The sequence below is a fragment of the Schistocerca serialis genome, chromosome 6 (assembly GCF_023864345.2).
Source record: "Schistocerca serialis cubense isolate TAMUIC-IGC-003099 chromosome 6, iqSchSeri2.2, whole genome shotgun sequence".
NCBI lineage: Eukaryota > Metazoa > Arthropoda > Insecta > Orthoptera > Acrididae > Schistocerca > Schistocerca serialis.
This window is the reverse complement of record NC_064643.1, coordinates 432,071,620-432,091,345: the sequence shown is the minus strand read 5'-3', so window position 1 is coordinate 432,091,345 and position 19,726 is coordinate 432,071,620. Positions and strand designations below refer to the sequence as shown.

General features: G+C 42.4%; 1 pseudogene; it reads left to right on the top strand.

Moving 5' to 3' along the window:
• Positions 1–2,147: 2,147 nt before the first annotated feature.
• LOC126485193 (5S ribosomal RNA) lies at positions 2,148–2,265 on the top strand (annotated as a pseudogene).
• The last annotated feature ends 17,461 nt before the right edge of the window (positions 2,266–19,726 follow it).

Here is a 19,726-nt window from a genome sequence, read left to right as displayed (position 1 = left end):
TTTCAGTTATTTACAAGGCAGCGGAGCGGCAAGCAACTTTACAAATAATCAGTGGATAAAAGTACTCTTGTATTTGACAGTGTCACCGAAAATTTGTGTTCATCAACAGAGCTATCACCTAAGCGATGATCGTTGCATTTATTTAGAAACATTTGTTCAAAGTTGTATCTGTACTAGCGAAATAGCAAATCATCGCCCAATGTGGTCATCCGATCAGTACTCAGTCATGAAAATCAGTTCCGATACGGAACGATGGGTAGGTGCTTATGGAGATTGAAAGTGGCATGTGGCGACAGCACATTCTCTGGTTAGTTTCCAAGTGATTATTTCAGCGGGCTGCTTGAATTCGCCCTACGTGATTGCACCCTCCAGCCCCGTTCAAAATGTACTTTTGCTCTTGAAATACTGTAATAGTTGATATTATTGATCACTTAAGGAAACTGAAGAATTTTAATGAAATAAAAGATACTTCAATAAAATATGAGACTGAACTGAGGAACCTGAGATGCTTTGATGTGTTGAGGAAATTCTGACATGGTTTGCAAGTAAGATGTAAAATTCATAGCAAGATTGTAGTAAGAGAAAGATAGTATAAGATTGTACGAGAGAGATAGTTATGGCCTACAGATATTTGAATCAGTTTGCCTTATAAGTAGTTCAGCACAACGTTAAGATTTTTCTGCTCTACGAGGTTGAACCTTGTATTAGAAAACGTACCTGTATTTCTCTAGCAAACAGGCAGTACACTATATTAGAATTTTAATTCGTTTGGGTTATAGTGAAGTTATGGTATTGCCAAAAAAGGAAATATTTAGTTTAATTAGCAGTTGGAGTACTTCTCTTTGACAAAACCCTGGCTACGTACAAGCGAAGAACCGAAGCGGAGGAGCAGTCCAGTCCCATACAAAAAAATGGAGTCTGATTTCTTAATAACCATGTTACAAATGATGATCTCGTAATGCTTTCGCAGTCAAGGTTTCCGCGATAGTAATCACAGCTCCGTAGCTTGAATAATGTAAAAAAACTGATCGGTCAATCTAGTTATTACGAGGGTGTGCTTAAAAATAATGCCTCCGAACATTTTATGTGAAAAATCTCAAAGCTTTTTGAATAAAACAAATTTTATTAATATTCTACATCCTTAGTTTTCTTTCGTTCGTAATTATTTATCATCATAGCCACTCTGGAGAAGAACACATTTCTCGCAACCAGAGATCAGTCTCTTGGAACCGTCACTGTAGAATGTTTGACTATGTTGACGGACCTGCAACCTCACCTCTGCTTATACCGTATCATCACTATCAAAGTGAAGTCACCAAAGGTGTTCTTTAAGTTTTGAAAACAGATGAAAGTAGGATGGGGCTAAGTCGGCACTGTATCCATGGCAGTGAACCCAAGGCGTCGGATCGTTGCAGATGTCGAACTGGTCGTGTGTGATCTGGCACTGTCATGTTGTTGAAGCGGGTGCTCCATCTGTGCAAGAAGTTTTCTTCGTTAGACACTCGTGTGGCAGAGGATTGCAACGTGCGTCAGCGATGCAGAAAAGTCGACCGTGTAGTATGCATGACACGTGATAGCTCAGTCGAAACTGAGAACAGAACATATAATTCGGAGGCACTACTTTTCAGTGCGCCCTCGTAAAGATAATTCCCAATAGACAACATAAACCATAGATGCGTCGGATAAGCAGAGGACCTGCGAATAGTAGAAGGTGTATCATTCTTGTTGTTCGCTCATCAATAAATCAGAAGAAACGACAAGAAGGTGAACTTAAGTGAAGTTATAATTGAGGTATCCAGCCGTTTACAAGACTTTGCACACAGATTGTGTCATTTTCACTCGCACACTGCTATCGAACACCGCACAAACTGCTATAGACTTAAGCAGCGTCCGTTGTGCGGTACTACGGGGATACCATATTGTATTTCTTACTTGATAGTTTTTGTGTCCTAACTTTCCGTGTTATCGACGTATGCCGTTTGAAGGCAACGCATCTTGAAGATTTATAAGGCCACGTCGTTCTCGGTCAGATTTTCTATAATTAAATGTCACATAATTACGTATCAGTAGATAGAGCCTTCAAGAGCTTAAAGTTACAGTACAAATACCGCACTTTCGGAATTTCGTTTTAGTGTAGTGGTTATGAGGGCCACGGCCTTGCCGCAGTGGATACACCGGTTCCCGTGAGATCACCGAAGTTATGCGCTGTCGGGCGTGGTTGGCACTTGGATGGGTGACCATCCAGGCTGCCATGCGCTGTTGCTATTTTTCGGGGTGCACTGAGCCTCGTGATGCCAATTGAGGAGCTACTCGACCGAATAGTAGCGACTTCGGTCATGAATACCATCTTAACGACCGGAAGAGCGGTGTGCTAACCCCACGCCCCTGCTATCTGCATCCTCCTCAGATGATGACAGGGCGGTCGGATGGTCCTGGTTGACCACTCGTGGCCTAAAGACGGAGTGATATTTTTGAGTGTGATAGTTATAAGCGTGGCTCTCTCACTCAGAGAACTGAGTTGTCATCGTCAATAATTTACAAACTGAGCATGAATGACCAAATTCGAAAACATTGATCATCTGGTAAAACAAACTACCCCTCAGAATAAAAAAAAAAAAAAAGCTTAGACAAGACTGGACGTTTGCAAAAGTTTTAAAGGTAGCTGAGTCATCTATAAAGAGTAAAAAACAATTTAAGAACCGTTCTACCAGGATACTTCTTTTCCAAACAAGAACGTCTTCAATTGAACCACATCACCAGCGTTAAGTCTTCATGATTGTGTTACAATAAATTTTAACAGTATCAATGCGTTTTCGAGAGATTTTCAATGTGTTGGTGTTTCTAAATAGCATTTATTCATGGAACGTAACATAAACAAGCTGCTGTCTAATTTGGCTGATACAATGGCTACCCACACTTTTTATTTACGGGTCAACTCCTGGAACTTCTTTTCATAGTTCTCAAAATAAATTTATCCTGTTGAGACACTTTAATGATAGCAGTTGAATATATACGTTATTGGGTTCGGTGCCGGTTGGCTTCAGGTTGTTGTCTGCTTGCAAATGAGGAAATCGTCTCACTTTACTGTTTGATGAATGTGTATTAGGAAAAATTGTTAGTATAAATTTTTCACTAACTTCTGGAGTTAATTCTTGAAAACACTTTAATCTCTTCCCCATCTACAGCCCAGTCCACGTTTGTACAGAACTTTACTCATTTATAAACAACGTAACTTCAAAGTTAATGTACACTACAGCAAAGAAAAAAACATAACCTCCAGTTCTCTCTATTTGATGTGATAGTTATTGTTTAGAACGCCATGTTCGCCTCACGTGCTGTGAACGTGTCACAAAGTCAATAGAGTTCTCATTTCGGCTTCATAATGACGTCAGATTTGCAGGAACGCTTGTCTACTGTAAGTTGTCCTTCAAATCTTGGGTGCAGACGGGCTATTGCGTAGGGTACCAGCTTGCCCCACGCTCGTCTACCTGGCGCCACAACGGGTTACCCAACGTATACTTGGTTAAAGGATACTCGGAGCAGAAGCGCCCTCCGAGCCCCATTCCGTTGTGAATCTTAGACTGTCACCCATACCACAGCAGATCCTGATAAGTCATGATTCCGTTACTGGTAGTAGTGCCGAAGTTATCGCCATTTTACTGTAGATGAACTTGGAAGCAGACTTGTGCAGAGTTAGTTTTAGTTACGATGTTACACTGCTGTATGTTCGCAGCAGCTATTCTGGTCGTTCATCTGTGCTGAAGTAATAAGAATTACCAGCTAAAAGAGTTTTTGTGTTGGTACCTGTAACTTCCCGTGGCTAACCACTTCCTTTCTAGTTATTTACTGCCATGAGTTCATTGCAAATCTCAAAGTACCACTGTCTAGCGACAGAACGAGTTACCGTTTGTTTCTTATAGTTTTTTCCATGTATTTTTGTTCTCCTACAGCAAGATGGCTACGTGTCATATATTCAGAACTGTAGGTTGATTTTCTCCTACCTTGCATTTATTCCGCTTTAGAGGAACGATTTACTCTGATTTATTTAAAATTGCTGTTCCTGGTTTGAAGATTTCTCGTTATCCACTTCATTCATCAAGCATATAGGATATGGAGAGTAAATAGAAGAAACACCAATGTAATGAGAAGTAGCAGAAATGAGAACAGCGTCCGTAGCTCGTGGTCGTACGGTATCGTTCTCGCTTCCCGCGCCCGGGTTCCCGGGTTCGATTCCCGGCGGGTCAGGGATTTTCTCTGTCTCGTGATGACTGGGTGTTGTGTGATGTCCTGAGGCTAGTTAGGTTTAAGTAGTTCTAAGTTCTAGGGGTCTGATGACCATAGATGTTAAGTCCCATAGTGCTCAGAGCCATTTGAACCATTTTGAAATGAGCACAGCGAGAATCTTAACATCAGGGTTTACGGCCACAAAATAGATGATGAATTCTGCTACCTAGGCAGCAAAATAACCAACCACGGACGGAGAAAGGAGGACATAAAAATAGACTAGCACTGGCAAAAAGCGAACTCCTTTTCAAGAGAAGCCTACTAGTATCAAACATAGGCCTTAATTTGAGGAAGAAATTTCTGAGAATGCACGTTCGGAGCACAGCATTATATGGTAGTAATACGTGGACTGTGGAAAAACTGGAATAGAAGAGAATCGGATCACTTGAGATGTGATACTACAAATGAATGTTGAAAATTCGCCAAATTGATATGGTAAGAAATGACGAGGTTCTGCACAGAGTCGGGGAGGAAAGGGATATTTGGGAAACAGTGACAAGGTCAAGGGGCAAGATGATAGGACATCTGTTGAGACATCAGGGAATGACTACCATGGTACTAGAGGGCGTTGTAGAGCGCAAAAACTGTGGAGGTAAGGGGTTGGCACAGGAGAGGAATTCATGGCGGGCCGCATCAGACCTGTCAGAATGATGACTCATAAAAAAATTCACTACACTTCGAAACTTAACACGGACACACACACACACACACACACACACACATAAACACACACAGAGAGAGAGAGAGAGAGAGAGAGAGAGACAAAAAAGCGAAAGCAAAACAATTGCACTCAATGGCGGAAAGGCCCAAAGAGCAACTCCCGTAGATAATTACGTATAGGCTCTCATCAGACAATCCATGGGCCTTGCTAACATAGAACTCACTGTATCATAATGTTTACTCATCTTGCCAAGTGAAGTAATTTTTGTACTCATTGCTTTTGTATTTTCCAAAATCGAAAACTTGTTCATGAAAACGCTCCCGAATACAAGGTGACCAGTACCTTGCCAAAAACCCCTGTTCAAACTGCTCGTATATGGTACAATTTTCGGCATTTTGCGTTGCCCGTAGGACGCCTATACCGTGAACATAGGCTGTGATGAATTGGGTTTTTCTCTAATGAGTCCAAGCTTTTAAAAACACATTTAAAACTTTTTATAAATACAGCCAGACATTTTTTTGTCTGGGCAGCAAACCTGAAATTGGCTGTGTTTCAGAAAGCTTTTCCCATCTCTGCGTAAGACGATGTAGGTGCTAATGTCATAGCACAAGCTGAATGTTTAAGAGACGCTCAAAATTGCTCTGCATTTTGTCTATACATTCTGTGATATGGACTTATGGCGGTATACATGTCACCTGTCCCGTTAGTTGAAGGCGCTGCATTACATACACCACTCTCGACTGTTTCATGTCTCTACGTACATCATTCATTTGTTCAATTACTTGAACACACCACCAGCAACTTCCTCCATTAAAACAGTTTTTATCTGAGTGAAATCTCAATTAAATTCGTCTCTAGGTGTTCCTTGTTTAGACGCCCTAACCCTGAGGACTGTGGATCATAAATCAATTTCTAGTCCTTGTGTAGTCTCCTCATCTTTTTGGTTAATCTACTGCATAAAACAGTCTGAAAGTTTCTTTTATTGAACATTTAATTTTTTCTCTAACTCTTCATCTTGGTTAACATTAGATTATTTATTTTCATAGTTAATTCCTGTGCCTCCTTATACAACTGGACATCAAACGACCATTGCCTAATTACTTCTGCAGTATTTATGTGCACTTATTTTAGACTTGTAATTTCAGTACAAATACACTCCTGGAAATTGAAATAAGAACACCGTGAATTCATTGTCCCAGGAAGGGGAAGCTTTATTGACACATTCCTGGCGTCAGATACATCACATGATCACACTGACAGAACCACAGGCACATAGACACAGGCAACACAGCATGCACAATGTCGGCACTAGTACAGTGTATATCCACCTTTCGCAGCAATGCAGGCTGCTATTCTCCCATGGAGACGATCGTAGAGATGCTGGATGTAGTCCTGTGGAACGGCTTGCCATGCCATTTCCACCTGGCGCCTCAGTTGGACCAGCGTTCGTGCTGGACGTGCAGACCGCGTGAGACGACGCTTCATCCAGTCCCAAACATGCTCAATGGGGGACAGATCCGGAGATCTTGCAGGCCAGGGTAGTTGACTTACACCTTCTAGAGCACGTTGGGTGGCACGGGATACATGCGGACGTGCATTGTCCTGTTGGAACAGCAAGTTCCCTTGCCGGTCTAGGAATGGTAGAACGATGGGTTCGATGACGGTTTGGATGTACCGTGCACTATTCAGTGTCCCCTCGACGATCACCAGTGGTGTACGGCCAGTGTAGGAGATCGCTCCCCACACCACGATGCCGGGTGTTGGCCCTGTGTGCCTCGGTCGTATGCCGTCCTGATTGTGGCGCTCACCTGCACGGCGCCAAACACGCATACGACCATCATTGGCACCAAGGCAGAAGCGACTCTCATCGCTGAAGACGACACGTCTCCATTCGTCCCTCCATTCACGCCTGTCGCGACACCTCTGGAGGCGGGCTGCACGATGTTGGGGCGTGAGCGGAAGACGTCCTAACGGTGTGCGGGACCGTAGCCCAGCTTCATGGAGACGGTTGCGAATGGTCCTCGCCGATACCCCAGGAGCAACAGTGTCCCTAATTTGCTAGGAAGTGGCGGTGGGGTCCCCTACGGCACTGCGTAGGATCCTACGGTCTTGGCGTGCATCCGTGCGTCGCTGCAGTCCGGTCCCAGGTCGACGGGCACGTGCACCTTCCGCCGACCACTGGCGACAACATCGATGTACTGTGGAGACCTCACGCCCCACGTGTTGAGCAATTCGGCGGTACGTCCACCCGGCCTCCCGCATGCCCACTATACGCCCTCGCTCAAAGTCCGTCAACTGCACATACGGTTCACGTCCACGCTGTCGCGGCATGCTACCAGTGTTAAAGACTGCGATGGAGCTCCGTATGCCACGGCAAACTGGCTGACACTGACGGCGGCGGTGCCCAAATGCTGCGCAGCTTGCGCCTTTCGACGGCCAACACCGCGGTTCCTGGTGTGTCCGCTGTGCCGTGCGTGTGATCATTGCTTGTACAGCCCTCTCGCAGTGTCCGGAGCAAGTATGGTGGGTCTGACACATCGGTGTCAATGTGTTCTTTTTTCCATTTCCAGGAGTGTATTTCCAATATTCTAGACGTGCAGATTATTCTTGTTTAAATGTTTGAAATTAGAGTTCACTTTCGCATTTTGTTCTTGTGCTAAGAGTTTGAAATTAAAAACCAACGTTTGCATTTGCTTTATGTGCTTACAGTTTGAAATTAGCATTGACTTATGCATTTTGTTCTTGTGCTAACAGGTCCAAATTAGCGTCAACTTTCGTTGACTTTCTGCTAATAATTTAAAGTTAGTGGTCACTATGGCCGTAACTATACGTGCTTCATATATGCCTCCAAATAAAACACCCCTTCACAGTTAATTAAGTAATTATCTTAAAAAATCTTTTATCTGAGAGTAACTTTCAGTATATTACCAACAGATTATGGACACACAGAACGAAGTGATACTTGCCTTGTCGTGACAGAGGTAAAGGGCCTTGTTCGTTTTAAAAAGATAAATTATAATGACACGCAAGCAGCATCTTAGGACGGAAAACAAATGAATGCACTACAATTTCTCCACATAATTTCTATGATTCTTTAAATAAAGAAAAAGGTTCAGGTAAGCGATGTGGAATAACGAATGACATTTGGATTTGTAAAAAAAAAAAAAAAAAAAAGAAAGAGCAAATCAGAAATCGTGAACTTCCCAATTAATAATTTTGTTGTTCTGGGATTTTCTCCTCAAATGCATCACGCCAGTAACAGAACATTTGTTTCAATTATAACCAAGCGAATTTTGATTCATATCACTTCCAGATATATTTGAGCGTATTCATAGTAATACGAATATACATGCCACTACTAGCTACTGTGGCCTCAATAACAACCTCAGCTCTGTTTTGAGTGAGAAATGTCTGTATCATAGATGTAACACCAAAGAACAGAGATTAAAATGAATGATATAGTGTGAGTAGACCTAGATGTACCAAGCTTAAATACACGTCATGTAGTACAAAGTACAAAGTGTCCCACGTAAGACCAATACTCCTCACGTGCCAGTTATTCACCTGCAGTCGAATTGCTTGTGAAGTGGCAACACTGTCTCGAAAGTTGGCTATACTGCATTTTATCGAAAATTTGAGTGGAGCTGTGTGTTCGAGCATCAGTTGTTGTGAGAAGTTCGTACTGCTGAGTCGTTAAAGAAATGGGACACTTTGCATTACGCAGAGAATTGATAATGTGGAGTGTTACGTAAAGACAGGCTCTATCAGTCAATGTAAAGAAATGTTTCAAGCGTAGTATTCTTGTAGGAAACTGCCTACGACCAAAACTATCCAAGATCTGCACAAGAAACGGCATGTACGATCCGTTCAGAGTGCAGGGGAATAGGCGAATAACAGTGGTGGACCCCTGAAACTGTAGACAGCATTCGCATTGACATTACGAGACGTTCCAGCTAGTCGGTAGGGAGTTTATCGTAGCACGTTGGTGTACCTCTTGTATCTAGTCATCGTGTAGCAAAAGATATGAAACTAAAAAGGAACCTCGTGACCGGTACGGTCGCAGGTTTGAATCCTGCCTCGGGCATGGATGTGTGTGATGTCCTTAGGTTAGTTAGGTTTAAGTAATTCTAAGTTCTAGGGGACTGATGACATCCGCAGTTAAATCCCATAGTGCTCAGAGCCATTTGAACCATATGACATTAACAACCTATCGTGTGAGTGTAGTGCAGCAGTTGAAACTTGAGGATCACGAAAAAGAGTTAATCAGTGAAACGGGTTGTTAACATGAGTTGCTAACATTTACTAGGAATCCTTGCTTTACTTCATATCGGATGAATATTGGTTTCATTTGTCAGGTTATGTAAACTCGCAGAATTTCAAATTGTGGTCTTTGGACAACCTGTATATTCCGCAGGAAACACCTCTCTACTCAAAGAGGATAAGTGTTTTGTGCTCCTTTTCCATTTTCCAGTTACACCTTGAATTGTTCCAGATATCTAGAATGTCTAGAAAGCTTTGACTCTTTCCATACAGAGAAGCTGTATGTGGCCAACTAGACGGAACAGCCGCTCACACATCCAATCAAAGAGAGGCCCACATGACCAACGTATTCCTGCAGACAGACTTGTCAGTTGAGGCTACACCCCAAGGTTTCGGATTTAACATTGTGTGATTTTTGTTTATGGGGTACACTAAAAAGTAGAGTGTATGCTGACAATCTTGCATAATTGACAATCTTAAACATAACATTGCTGCAGAATTTAACAGCGTCTGTGTTTTGCTATTAAAAGTCGTCACATTATATGTAAATGGAAGGTGGAGAGGGAGGAAAGGGAAGGAAAGGGAAGGGATCACTGCTGTCAGCTGCATTGGGACTTTATGCCGAATCGGCGACTATGAGTGAATCCTGGAACTGGATTCGAAGCCGAGATCTCCTCCTTACCATGCGCCATCCGCGACACAGTATTATTACAACTGCCAGCCTCTCCACTCGCTTCACGGACGACCCACACTCCCATCGAGTGCCACCTGTCCGCAGTCCTTGTCCATTTCCTCTATATTCGCTCTTCCGAGATTCACACATGAAGTCGGACGTATTTGTGCATCCGCGCTGAAGAAGGTGGATTCATTTCCCAGCTAGGCCTATCAAATTATATGAATATGTGGTGTCTGTTCCTGGGCATGTCAGAAAGAACAGACACCACACCAAATCCTCTGCTTGTTATACACTATATGTTAACAGAAGGCGGAGATGGCAAAAAAGGAAAAGAACGGGGAGAGATCACTGCTGTCAGCTGAATCGGCGGCTACGGGTGAAAATGTGCAACGGACCGTTATTCGAAACCAGAATCTCCTGCTTGTGCAGATGCACAAACACGTCCGACCTCATGTGGGAATCTCGGAAGAGCGAATATGGAGGAAATGAACAGGGACTTTGGCTAGGTGGCGCTAAGTGGGTGTGCGAATCAGCTGCGAAGTGAGCCGAGATAGACCGGCAGTTGTGCTGAGACTGTCTCGGAAGGCGCAGTGGTTGCCGCACGTGCATAGTAAGCAGGTGATTCCGGCTTCGAATTCCGGTACGGTACACATTTTCACTCTTCGCTGTCGATTCAGCGTAGCATCCCAATGTAGCCTAAAGCAGTGATCCGTTCCCTTCCCTTTCTTCCCCTCTCCACCTTCAGTTAACATATGACATATAACACCTGTTGATTCTGTGTGGGGTCTGTTTCTTCGCACATGTCCGAAAGGACAGACACCACACATTCAAACAAAGTCATCACACAAAATCAGTGAAGCCTGGATGCCCACGGCCACAACTTCCAGCATCTCTTATAAACAGCCAAGTACATCTTCAATTAAAACTTCCGGGCTGATAAGCCGTGGTCGAGTATAAAACTCTCCCCTGACGTTTCGTCTCCGACTGCGGGAGACATCCTCGGAGGTACAGCGACGGGCTGCGAAGAGAACTCGACGAAGCGCTATAGGCGGACCAACACACGAGTTAGCTAGACACCTTACCTCATTGCTACAACCTTATGTTGGTAGGACAGACAGTCATATTACAAATTCAGCTCATTTCATTGACAAGATAAAGGAAACGAGCGTGGGCCTGGACGATATCCTCGTCAGTCTTGATACTGTATCGTTATTTACCACGATTCCGGTAAACGAAGCTATCTTATGCATAGCGGATATTTTTCCTACCGATATTGTGGCATCATTCCGACACTGCCTCACCACAACCTACTTTCAATACAATAATAACTTTTATGAACAGATTGACGGGGTGACTATGGGCAGTCCTCTTAGTCCTGCTGTGGCTAACTTATATATGGAGACTTTTGAATAACGGGCGTTGCAGACTGCCAGTAAGAGACCAGCCAGATGGTATCGCTATGTCGATGTCACGTTCGTAGTATGGAGGAGCAGAGGAGCTGGATGCCTTCCTGACACATTTAAACAGCATTAATCTGAAAATACATTTTACTATGGAGACGGAAAGCAATGGGGAATTGAATTTCCTGGATGTGTCTGTGATTAAACGACGGGACGGAACGTTGGGCCATAGGGTGTATAGAAAGGCCACACATACTGATCGTTATCTACATAAAGATTCAAACCACCACCCTAAGAAAAAAAAGGGGTGTAATGAAAATCTTGGTAGACAGGGCGTACAAAATTTGTGAACCTGTTTATTCAAAAGATGAGATTGAACATCTACGGTAAACTTTCGTGAAGAATGGCTATTCTAGCAAGGATATAGATCGAGCACTTCGCTCTAGGCAGAGAATCAGGAGCAACCACGAACAACAGTCGCCCAAGGGCAAAGTTTTTCTTCCGTTCATTAGTAAGGTCACAGATCGCATTGGGAAAGTTTTAAGCAAGTATGGGGTGGAAACTATTTTCAGATCCAACAGGAAAATAAAAGAATATTTAATATCGGCATAAGATGCACGACACTCTTTGGCTACACCGGGGGTATATAAAATTCCTTGTCGTTCTGTACAGGTTTATATCGATACCACAAAGAGAAGTGTGAACACCCGTCTTGTTGAACATAAGAGGAATTGCCGCATGGGTCACACGGATAAATCGGCCGTAGCGGAACATGTTTACCAGGAAGCTGATCATGAAATAAAATTCAGCGAGACAAGCGTCATATCAAAAACCTCGCATTATTATGCACGCGTGTATAGAGAGGCGATCGAGATTGCTAAACACCGTAACAATTTTAACAGGAAAGACGAAGGTGTTAAACTAGACAAAATTTGGATGTCAGCGTAGCACTGCAAGCGTGACGATCGATTACTTTCAATCGAGAATGTTGGCATTACCAGAGACAATCTCATAACCGACGCCACGTGATCGACAGTGACGCCCTTTGTACTGCCTATATATCAGCGCTTCCTCGAGATCTCTTCGCAGTTCGCCGCTGTACCTCCGAGGATGTCTCCCGCAGTCGGAGACGAAACGTCAGGGGAGAGTTTTGTACTTCGACCGCGGCCTATCAGCCCGGAAGTTATAACTGAAGACAATACCGACCGTGAAAGCTTACATTATAGGTAAGTACATCGTTTTTAACGTTATTTTTATTTATGGGTTTTAGTTCACTGTTACATGAATGTTGGGCTAAAGGCGTAACAGTTTCATGTGGGGCGCCATGTAGAAGGACATCGGAAAGCTTCTAACCTCTCTGAACTACGGTACGTACTATAGTTCGTCAGTGAGTTGCGCCGTTGTGCTTTGGCTCATATAGCGACGTGCTGTGCTATTGTTGCGCGGGGATTTCAGTGCTACCAGGTATACGGGCATGTACCTGCAAACAAACATAAATTGAATTTCTGACGCTACAACTAAATTCTTTTGTCTGCTTTCCATACAAAATTATATGGGGATATTAGGCACAATACTTCCAATTCCATTAGGTTACTTTACCATATTTCACTATTACAGAGCAAATGTAATTTCATAGACTTTCCCGGAGATTCGCTGCCATCTTGTCGAATTGGGTGTACTGCCTCTTCGCAGCACAATAACTCGAGGTCTTAATCAGGTGTTTCCTTCCACTGGGCGACAAGCTGACCGTGTCCCATATTTAAGCCTAGGTGGTGTCTGGTGTTCCTACACCGTCCGCACCAGCTGCGGGCGTTTCTGGCTGTGCTGTTTATCTCTAGGTGGCCGTTTCCGCTGATTTACCGATGGCTATCGTGCAAAGGTGCTCCGTATAGGTCCGCGCCCGCAAGCGCATTCGCAGCATTATCGACACGCTGCAGACGTTTCTGACACTGTTGGCGAGCGCCCCTGCTCTCTTTCGTGCCCTTGTCATTCTCCTGACCTTGTGGGTTCGCTATGTCCCTACAACGTGCGATGCCTTCCGAATCCGGTTGCTGCGGGAATTGCATATTCTGTCCGTGCACGCCGCAGCAGTCTTTCGTGGCGGCGTCCGCCGTTGGCGTTCTATGTTGTGTCTGCTCCTAGGATTTGTGGTACCTGGGATTTCGGATGGTCGATGTTGTTCCCTCTTTTTTCCGTGCGCGCTACAGTTATCTCCCGAGGAGGTGTTCTTGCCGCCCGACGCTCCATAAGAGATTAGATCCTGTTAATTACGCCCCTTGTCTGAGGTACGTTAACAGAGAAGGGAAATTTTCCGTTATTTCTTTAGTAATTACAACCGGATTCCTTTGTGTGCTGATATGGTGTCCCGTTTCTCGCTTGATCAGGTTCTCTGTCACCTGGATTTCGGTAGAGTCAATAATCACAGTATCCCAAAAACTGGGGGTCTAAGCCAGGTTTCTGGTTTTATCAGAATGAATGGGGTGTTAAAATTTCAGGCAAAGTTCTGCTCTGATGATGTAGTGGCATTTCGTAGCCTGTTATGTATTCGCCGTTCTTTACATCTTATTTCAACTGTTCTGCTGGTTTCACCGATGTAAGACATACGACATTCACAAGGTATATGGTAGATGAGAGGTTTCCTTAACCCCAGATCATCTTTGACCATTGCAGGAAGCACCCGATCTTATGAGGTGGTCAGAACACATTTCCGATTTAGTGTTTTTCCAGGACTCTGATAATCTCAGATTTAGGCCCGTATATCTAAAAAAAAAGTCGTGGTCTCCTTGTTCTTCTCCCGTTATACCAGGTTAGCCTTTCTAGCATAAGCAGGGCCTACATCTGCTAAGATCAGCAGGACCCCGAAAAAACACAAAATCAGAAGTGTGTTCTGCCTGTTCTGCCCTCCTAACGAGATCAGGACACTCAATGGAAACGACAAAGATGGTCTGCTGTTAAGGAAACCTGGAATCTACTATATATGATACGAATGTGGAACCTCTTACATTGGTCAGACCACCAAAACTGTTGAAATATCATGTAAAGAACACCAAAGATAGACCAGACTACGACAGACCACTAAATCAACAGCAGCAGAACACTGCCTGAAACTTGAACGGGCCGTGCATTATAATAAAACCAGGATTCAGGCAGAGACCCCCAGATTTTGGGATAGTGAAAAAACTGAATCTATCGAAAACCAGATGAAATAGGACCTTTTCAGCCGGGAAACAGGACATCAGATCCGATTACTACAGAATGGAAAAAAAATCCATTCTCTTGTAGCTTACTCAGACAACAAGGGGCGTAATTAACAATATAGAACCAGTTATGGAGCACCAGGCGGCAACATCCTCCTCTGAAGACAACTGTAGCGCTCACGGGAAAAATAGTGAACAATATCAACCACCGGAAACGTCAGATACCACACATCCAACGAACAGACACAATACAGAACGCTAGACCGCGGCAACCGCCACGAGAGATTGCTGCGACGTGAACGCACACAGTATGCAGTTCCGTCATTGGCCTGATTCCGCAGACAGCGCACCCTGTTGGAGCGTACCGAATCCACAAGGCCAAGACAATGACAAGGGCACGATAGAAAGTAGTAACGGTGGCCAGCAGCATAAGAAATGTGTGGAGCGTTTCGATAGTGCTGGGAACTCTCCTGGGGGGGGGGGGGGGGGGAGTCCTTTCCAGGTTTTCCCACAGTTGCGACAGGTCCTTCGCACTCGCTGTGAAACTCTAATGTTGGAATACATCGGTTAATAGCTACATTTAACAAGTGTGCTTAAACAAAATTAATGGTTGCAGTAAATGACAGTAAAGAATATTCGTTAGTTGAGAATTTTTTAAATGAACAATTGATAAATAACATCAAGTTGAAGGCCTTAAGGTCAATTTAGTTTAATAAGAGTACAGCCGATACTTCCAATGTCACTTTACGATATCGAAGACTACATATACTTCAGTGCCTCTACCCCTGCACAGCGTAAATATGAGTCATCGAAGTTAGATACGAGTGATTGGGGCTTACATGAAGTGTACACACAAGGGATACTGAGGACCATTGTTCTAGTCACCACGGCAATGAAATATCAATATTGTATATCAAGTGCGACATGGACTCGTAAGTTAATTTATGAATGGATCCATGTAATGTAATTGAATATTTACGTTTCCCATTGGATTTTTCTTCTCTCAGTTGAGGGGAATACAGTGGCTCCCGGGAAGGAATTCAGAAATCTAATTAGTGACACGGGTTAAGTGCCAATAAAACTCATGATACAGTTATTTTAAAGTAAAAACATAAATTAAACAACAAATTTATATGAGATGAGAAAAAATACCGCACCAAATCTTACTAAGATGGTTTGCGTGGGAACTGTGGTCGGTTTTGAACTGAAACTGCATTTTACTGCTGCAGTCTTTATTTATATATCTTCGAGACGCGTTTTGCCTTTTACGGTAAGGAGTCAACAGTGTATTTCATCTGAATAGAACATTTATAGTTTAGGGAACGATTGACGTCATAATTTTTACATTAACGAATCATTATTTGCAGGTATTCGTGTTTCCGCCACAAATCTGGAGTTCCTCTCATTTTGTAATGAGTTAGAAGTCCTACTGCTACTTGGTCTATGAAACATCGACACTTTTTCATGTCACGATCTTTCTATTTCGTAGGTTTCATATCTTGTGAGCTAACAGCTGCAGAGAACCACTACTAGTGATTTGTCACTAAATGTAGAGTTTACTAGATCTGTGAGTGTCATTAACCATAACTGTCTGTTCACTTGGTATCCCGCATCTTACTTGGTTATGTACATATTGCGAACATAAGGAAGTAATTTTCGCCCAACCAATGACTGTTAATTTCTGTTCTCTCTCTTACTCTCTCTCTCTCTCTCTCTCTCTAACTTTCTATATGTGTTTATGCGCTGGCGAGCGCGCGCACGTGCGCGCGTGGTTTTGTGTGTGTGTGTGTGTGTGTGTGTGTGTGTGTCTTTGTTAGTGCTCATGGCTACGTGGTTGCTTCCTATTCCAGAGACTTAAACACTATATTAAAAAATCTAAGAGGGTGGTACTTTAGCTAGATTAGATTGGGTTGGAAAAATTTGAATTATGAACGTGCGTCTAGTAGCTGTCAAAGAATGGGTAAAGGCTCTAGATCTTTAGATTAATGGACATTTACTTTAGAGATATTTTGGACAGTACCTAGGGACTGCGAACAGGAAAGCAGTTCTGTAGCATTAGTCTAACAGCCATCTTTTAGAATATTATTCCATTATTTTATCGATTAATAAAAGTACCGAGTTGTTTATCATTTACACTTGGTCATTTGCACCCTTCGTTGACTAGTTGTAACCCCGAAATCCTAATTCTTTTGCATAAAACTAATGTGTCTGAAACATGAAAATATCAGTCCACACATCTGAGCCAGTACAATACGTACTACTCTTTTGCGGATATTTTTATACAATTAATCCCTTAAAGATATTTTGGAAAAAATATTTGCTAAGAGTCATGAAACTGAGGAAGCCGCTTATAATCCACCTGCTTGGAAATAAAATGCATTCTTGAAACGTAAATAAGTGAAGTTAATGTATTTCGTTAATTTTTGACCAGGAAGTTTGCTGTATACTTTCGGAATATTTGTGTAATTTTTATAGTCTCTTTTACCAATATATTAAATGTGACAAGTGTTGCTGTGTCCATAGTTTTCATATCTTTTATGTGGTGTATTAGCTGTTTAGTACTGGAAGAGTTTTTCTTTCTTCTTCTTGAAGTTTTCAAGTAGTAATTGTAACATAGTGCCTGCTCGCTTGTAAGTTTTAAATCTTTAGATTTTGGTGGAGCAAAGACTGTTCCATTAAGTTTCGGGTGTGCAGCCGTTAGACTGAGCCTTGCGGCTCACTCTGAAGATGGCTGAATGTTATACAGCCGAAATATTAGAAGAAGAGGGAGAATTCTTGCGGCTGCACACCCGAAACTTATTGTAGGTTGTAGTTTTTCTGAAATTTGCTATGGGTCTTACTGGAATGCTGGAATTTTCGATTTTTGGTTGGTAGAGGATGGATTCGGTGGGATTATTCTTGATCAATTTTCTTTTATCTGTATGTTACGGTGTGTTAACAATTTCTTCACAGAGTTTCCTACTTTTGTGTGGAATCTGTTTATTGGTCTAATTTTTATTTTGTAATATGTCTTTGAAAATATAAAAACTGTCCCTTGCCCAGGTATACTACTGTCTTCTTCTTGTGTGCTTTATAAATAATGACATTCCAATTTTAACAATTGTCTTAAATATTCTAAGTGGAAAGATGTTGTGTTTCTATTATTTTCATGGTATTGCGTCATACTGTCCGATATTACACGATTTATTTATTTGTTTATCTAGTTTTTCAGTAAGTCCGACGTCAACACTCCCTGCATCTATTCCTGAACTTACAGTGTAGATTAAATCTTTGTCCAACAGCTGTCTTTAGTGCTTATTCATGTATCTGTTAGGTTCACGAAACCTGAATAGAATTTCTGTATGCCTTTTACAAATTTTTTTCTATAGTTACAGCTTTGTCGATGGAGTGTTTTTATCTGAATAATCATTCTTCTATGCATTACTTTCATTCCTGTCTTCTGAACTTAGTGGCCACTTGTAAATGCCTCATATGGCATGTACAACAATTAGCAATAGTCCAACAAATGCTTGAATATGTCTGAACTGGAATGGGTATGTGTCCCTATAATTACTTTCAGTCTACATGACTACACTGTCAGTTGAAATCTAGCTTTACAATGCAATAAAAAGACAGATGACATTGCGATCATAGCTGATCTTGTTTCTGCCCCGGATACGTTATTTTCCTAGCAAGGTAGCATAATTACTTAACTTGTTCTATTTCCTCATCACCTATTTTGATGTTGAGTTTCTCTCTATTCCCATTTCTGCTACTTCTCATTTCTTTGGTCTTTTTCTTCTTTATTCTGAATGTATGTTCTGTACTTATTAGGAAGTTGATTCATGCTCATATTCACTGAGAATAGCAATGTCATCAGTGCATCCTGTCATTGATATCCTTTAACTCTGAATTTTAAAAAAAATGGTTCAAATGGCTCTGAGCACTATGGGACTTAACATCTGAGGTCATCAGTCCCCTAAAACTTAGAACTACTTAAACCTAACTAACCTAAGGACATCACACACATCCATGCCCGAGGCAGGATTCGAACCTGCGACCGTAGCGGTCGCGCGGTTCCAGAATGAAGCGCCTAGAACTGCTCGGCCACACCGGCCGGCTAACTCTTAATTTAGTCCCATTGCTTCTTTGATATATAGTTTGAAGAGTAGGAGCGAAAGACAGCATCATATCTCTTCAATTCGAATGCTTCGTTCTTGGTTTTCCAATTTTATTGTTCCTTGTTGGTTTATGTACATACTGTAAGGAACCCATCTTCCCCTACAGCTTACTCCTATTTTACTCATAATTTCAAACACCTCGCACAATTTTATGTTGTAGAACTTTTTTTCTATGTCGACAAATCCTGTGAGCTTGCCTTGGCCTTTCTCCAATCTTATTTTCATTACCAAACGCAATGCGAGTACTGCCTTTGTGGTGCATTTGCCTTGGCTAAAGCCACACTCATCGTTATGTGGATAACCCTCAATTTTATTTTCCATTCTTCTGTATATTATTCTTGTCAGAAGCTTGCAAGCATGAGACGTTATGGTGTTTGTTCGTTAGCTTTCGCACTTAGCTGCACTTGATACCCTTGGAACTGTGTCGATGAAATTATTCCGAAAGTCAGGCGGTAAGTCTCAGTTCACATAGATACTACGCTCCGACTTACACAGCCGTTTGTATGCCACTGCCCACAACGATTTTAGAAGTTCCGATGGAATGTTATTTATTCCTTCGGCCTTATTGGGTTTCAAGTCCTCCAGAGCTTTTTTCACTCTGTCTTTAACACTGAATGTCTTATGTCATCTATATTGACCAAAATTTTCTTGTTTTTCGCGTCATCAGGGAATCTGTTTCCCTCACAGAGGCTTACCATGTAGTGTTTCAACCCATCCGCTGTCTCCTCTGCGTTTAATACTGGAATTCCAACTCTATTTTCCTGTATGACGACTCAGTCCTCCTCGATCGTTACTTTTTCGATTTGTTCACACCTTTCCTGCAACCTTTTCTCTTTCGCTGTCTGCATTTCCTATTTATTTCATTTCGAAGCGGTTCTTATTGCTGTGCTCTAGTCTTTCCCTGTACATTTTTGTACTTCCTTCTTTCGTTAATGAACTGAAATACTTTATCTGTTACACAAAATTTAGAGTTACTTTCTTGTACATATGTTGTCGGTCCGGCATCTGTGACTACCCAATTTAGAGATATCCAGTCCTCTTCAACTGACTACCTACTCTGGTATTCCTTATCGTGGCATCCAAATATA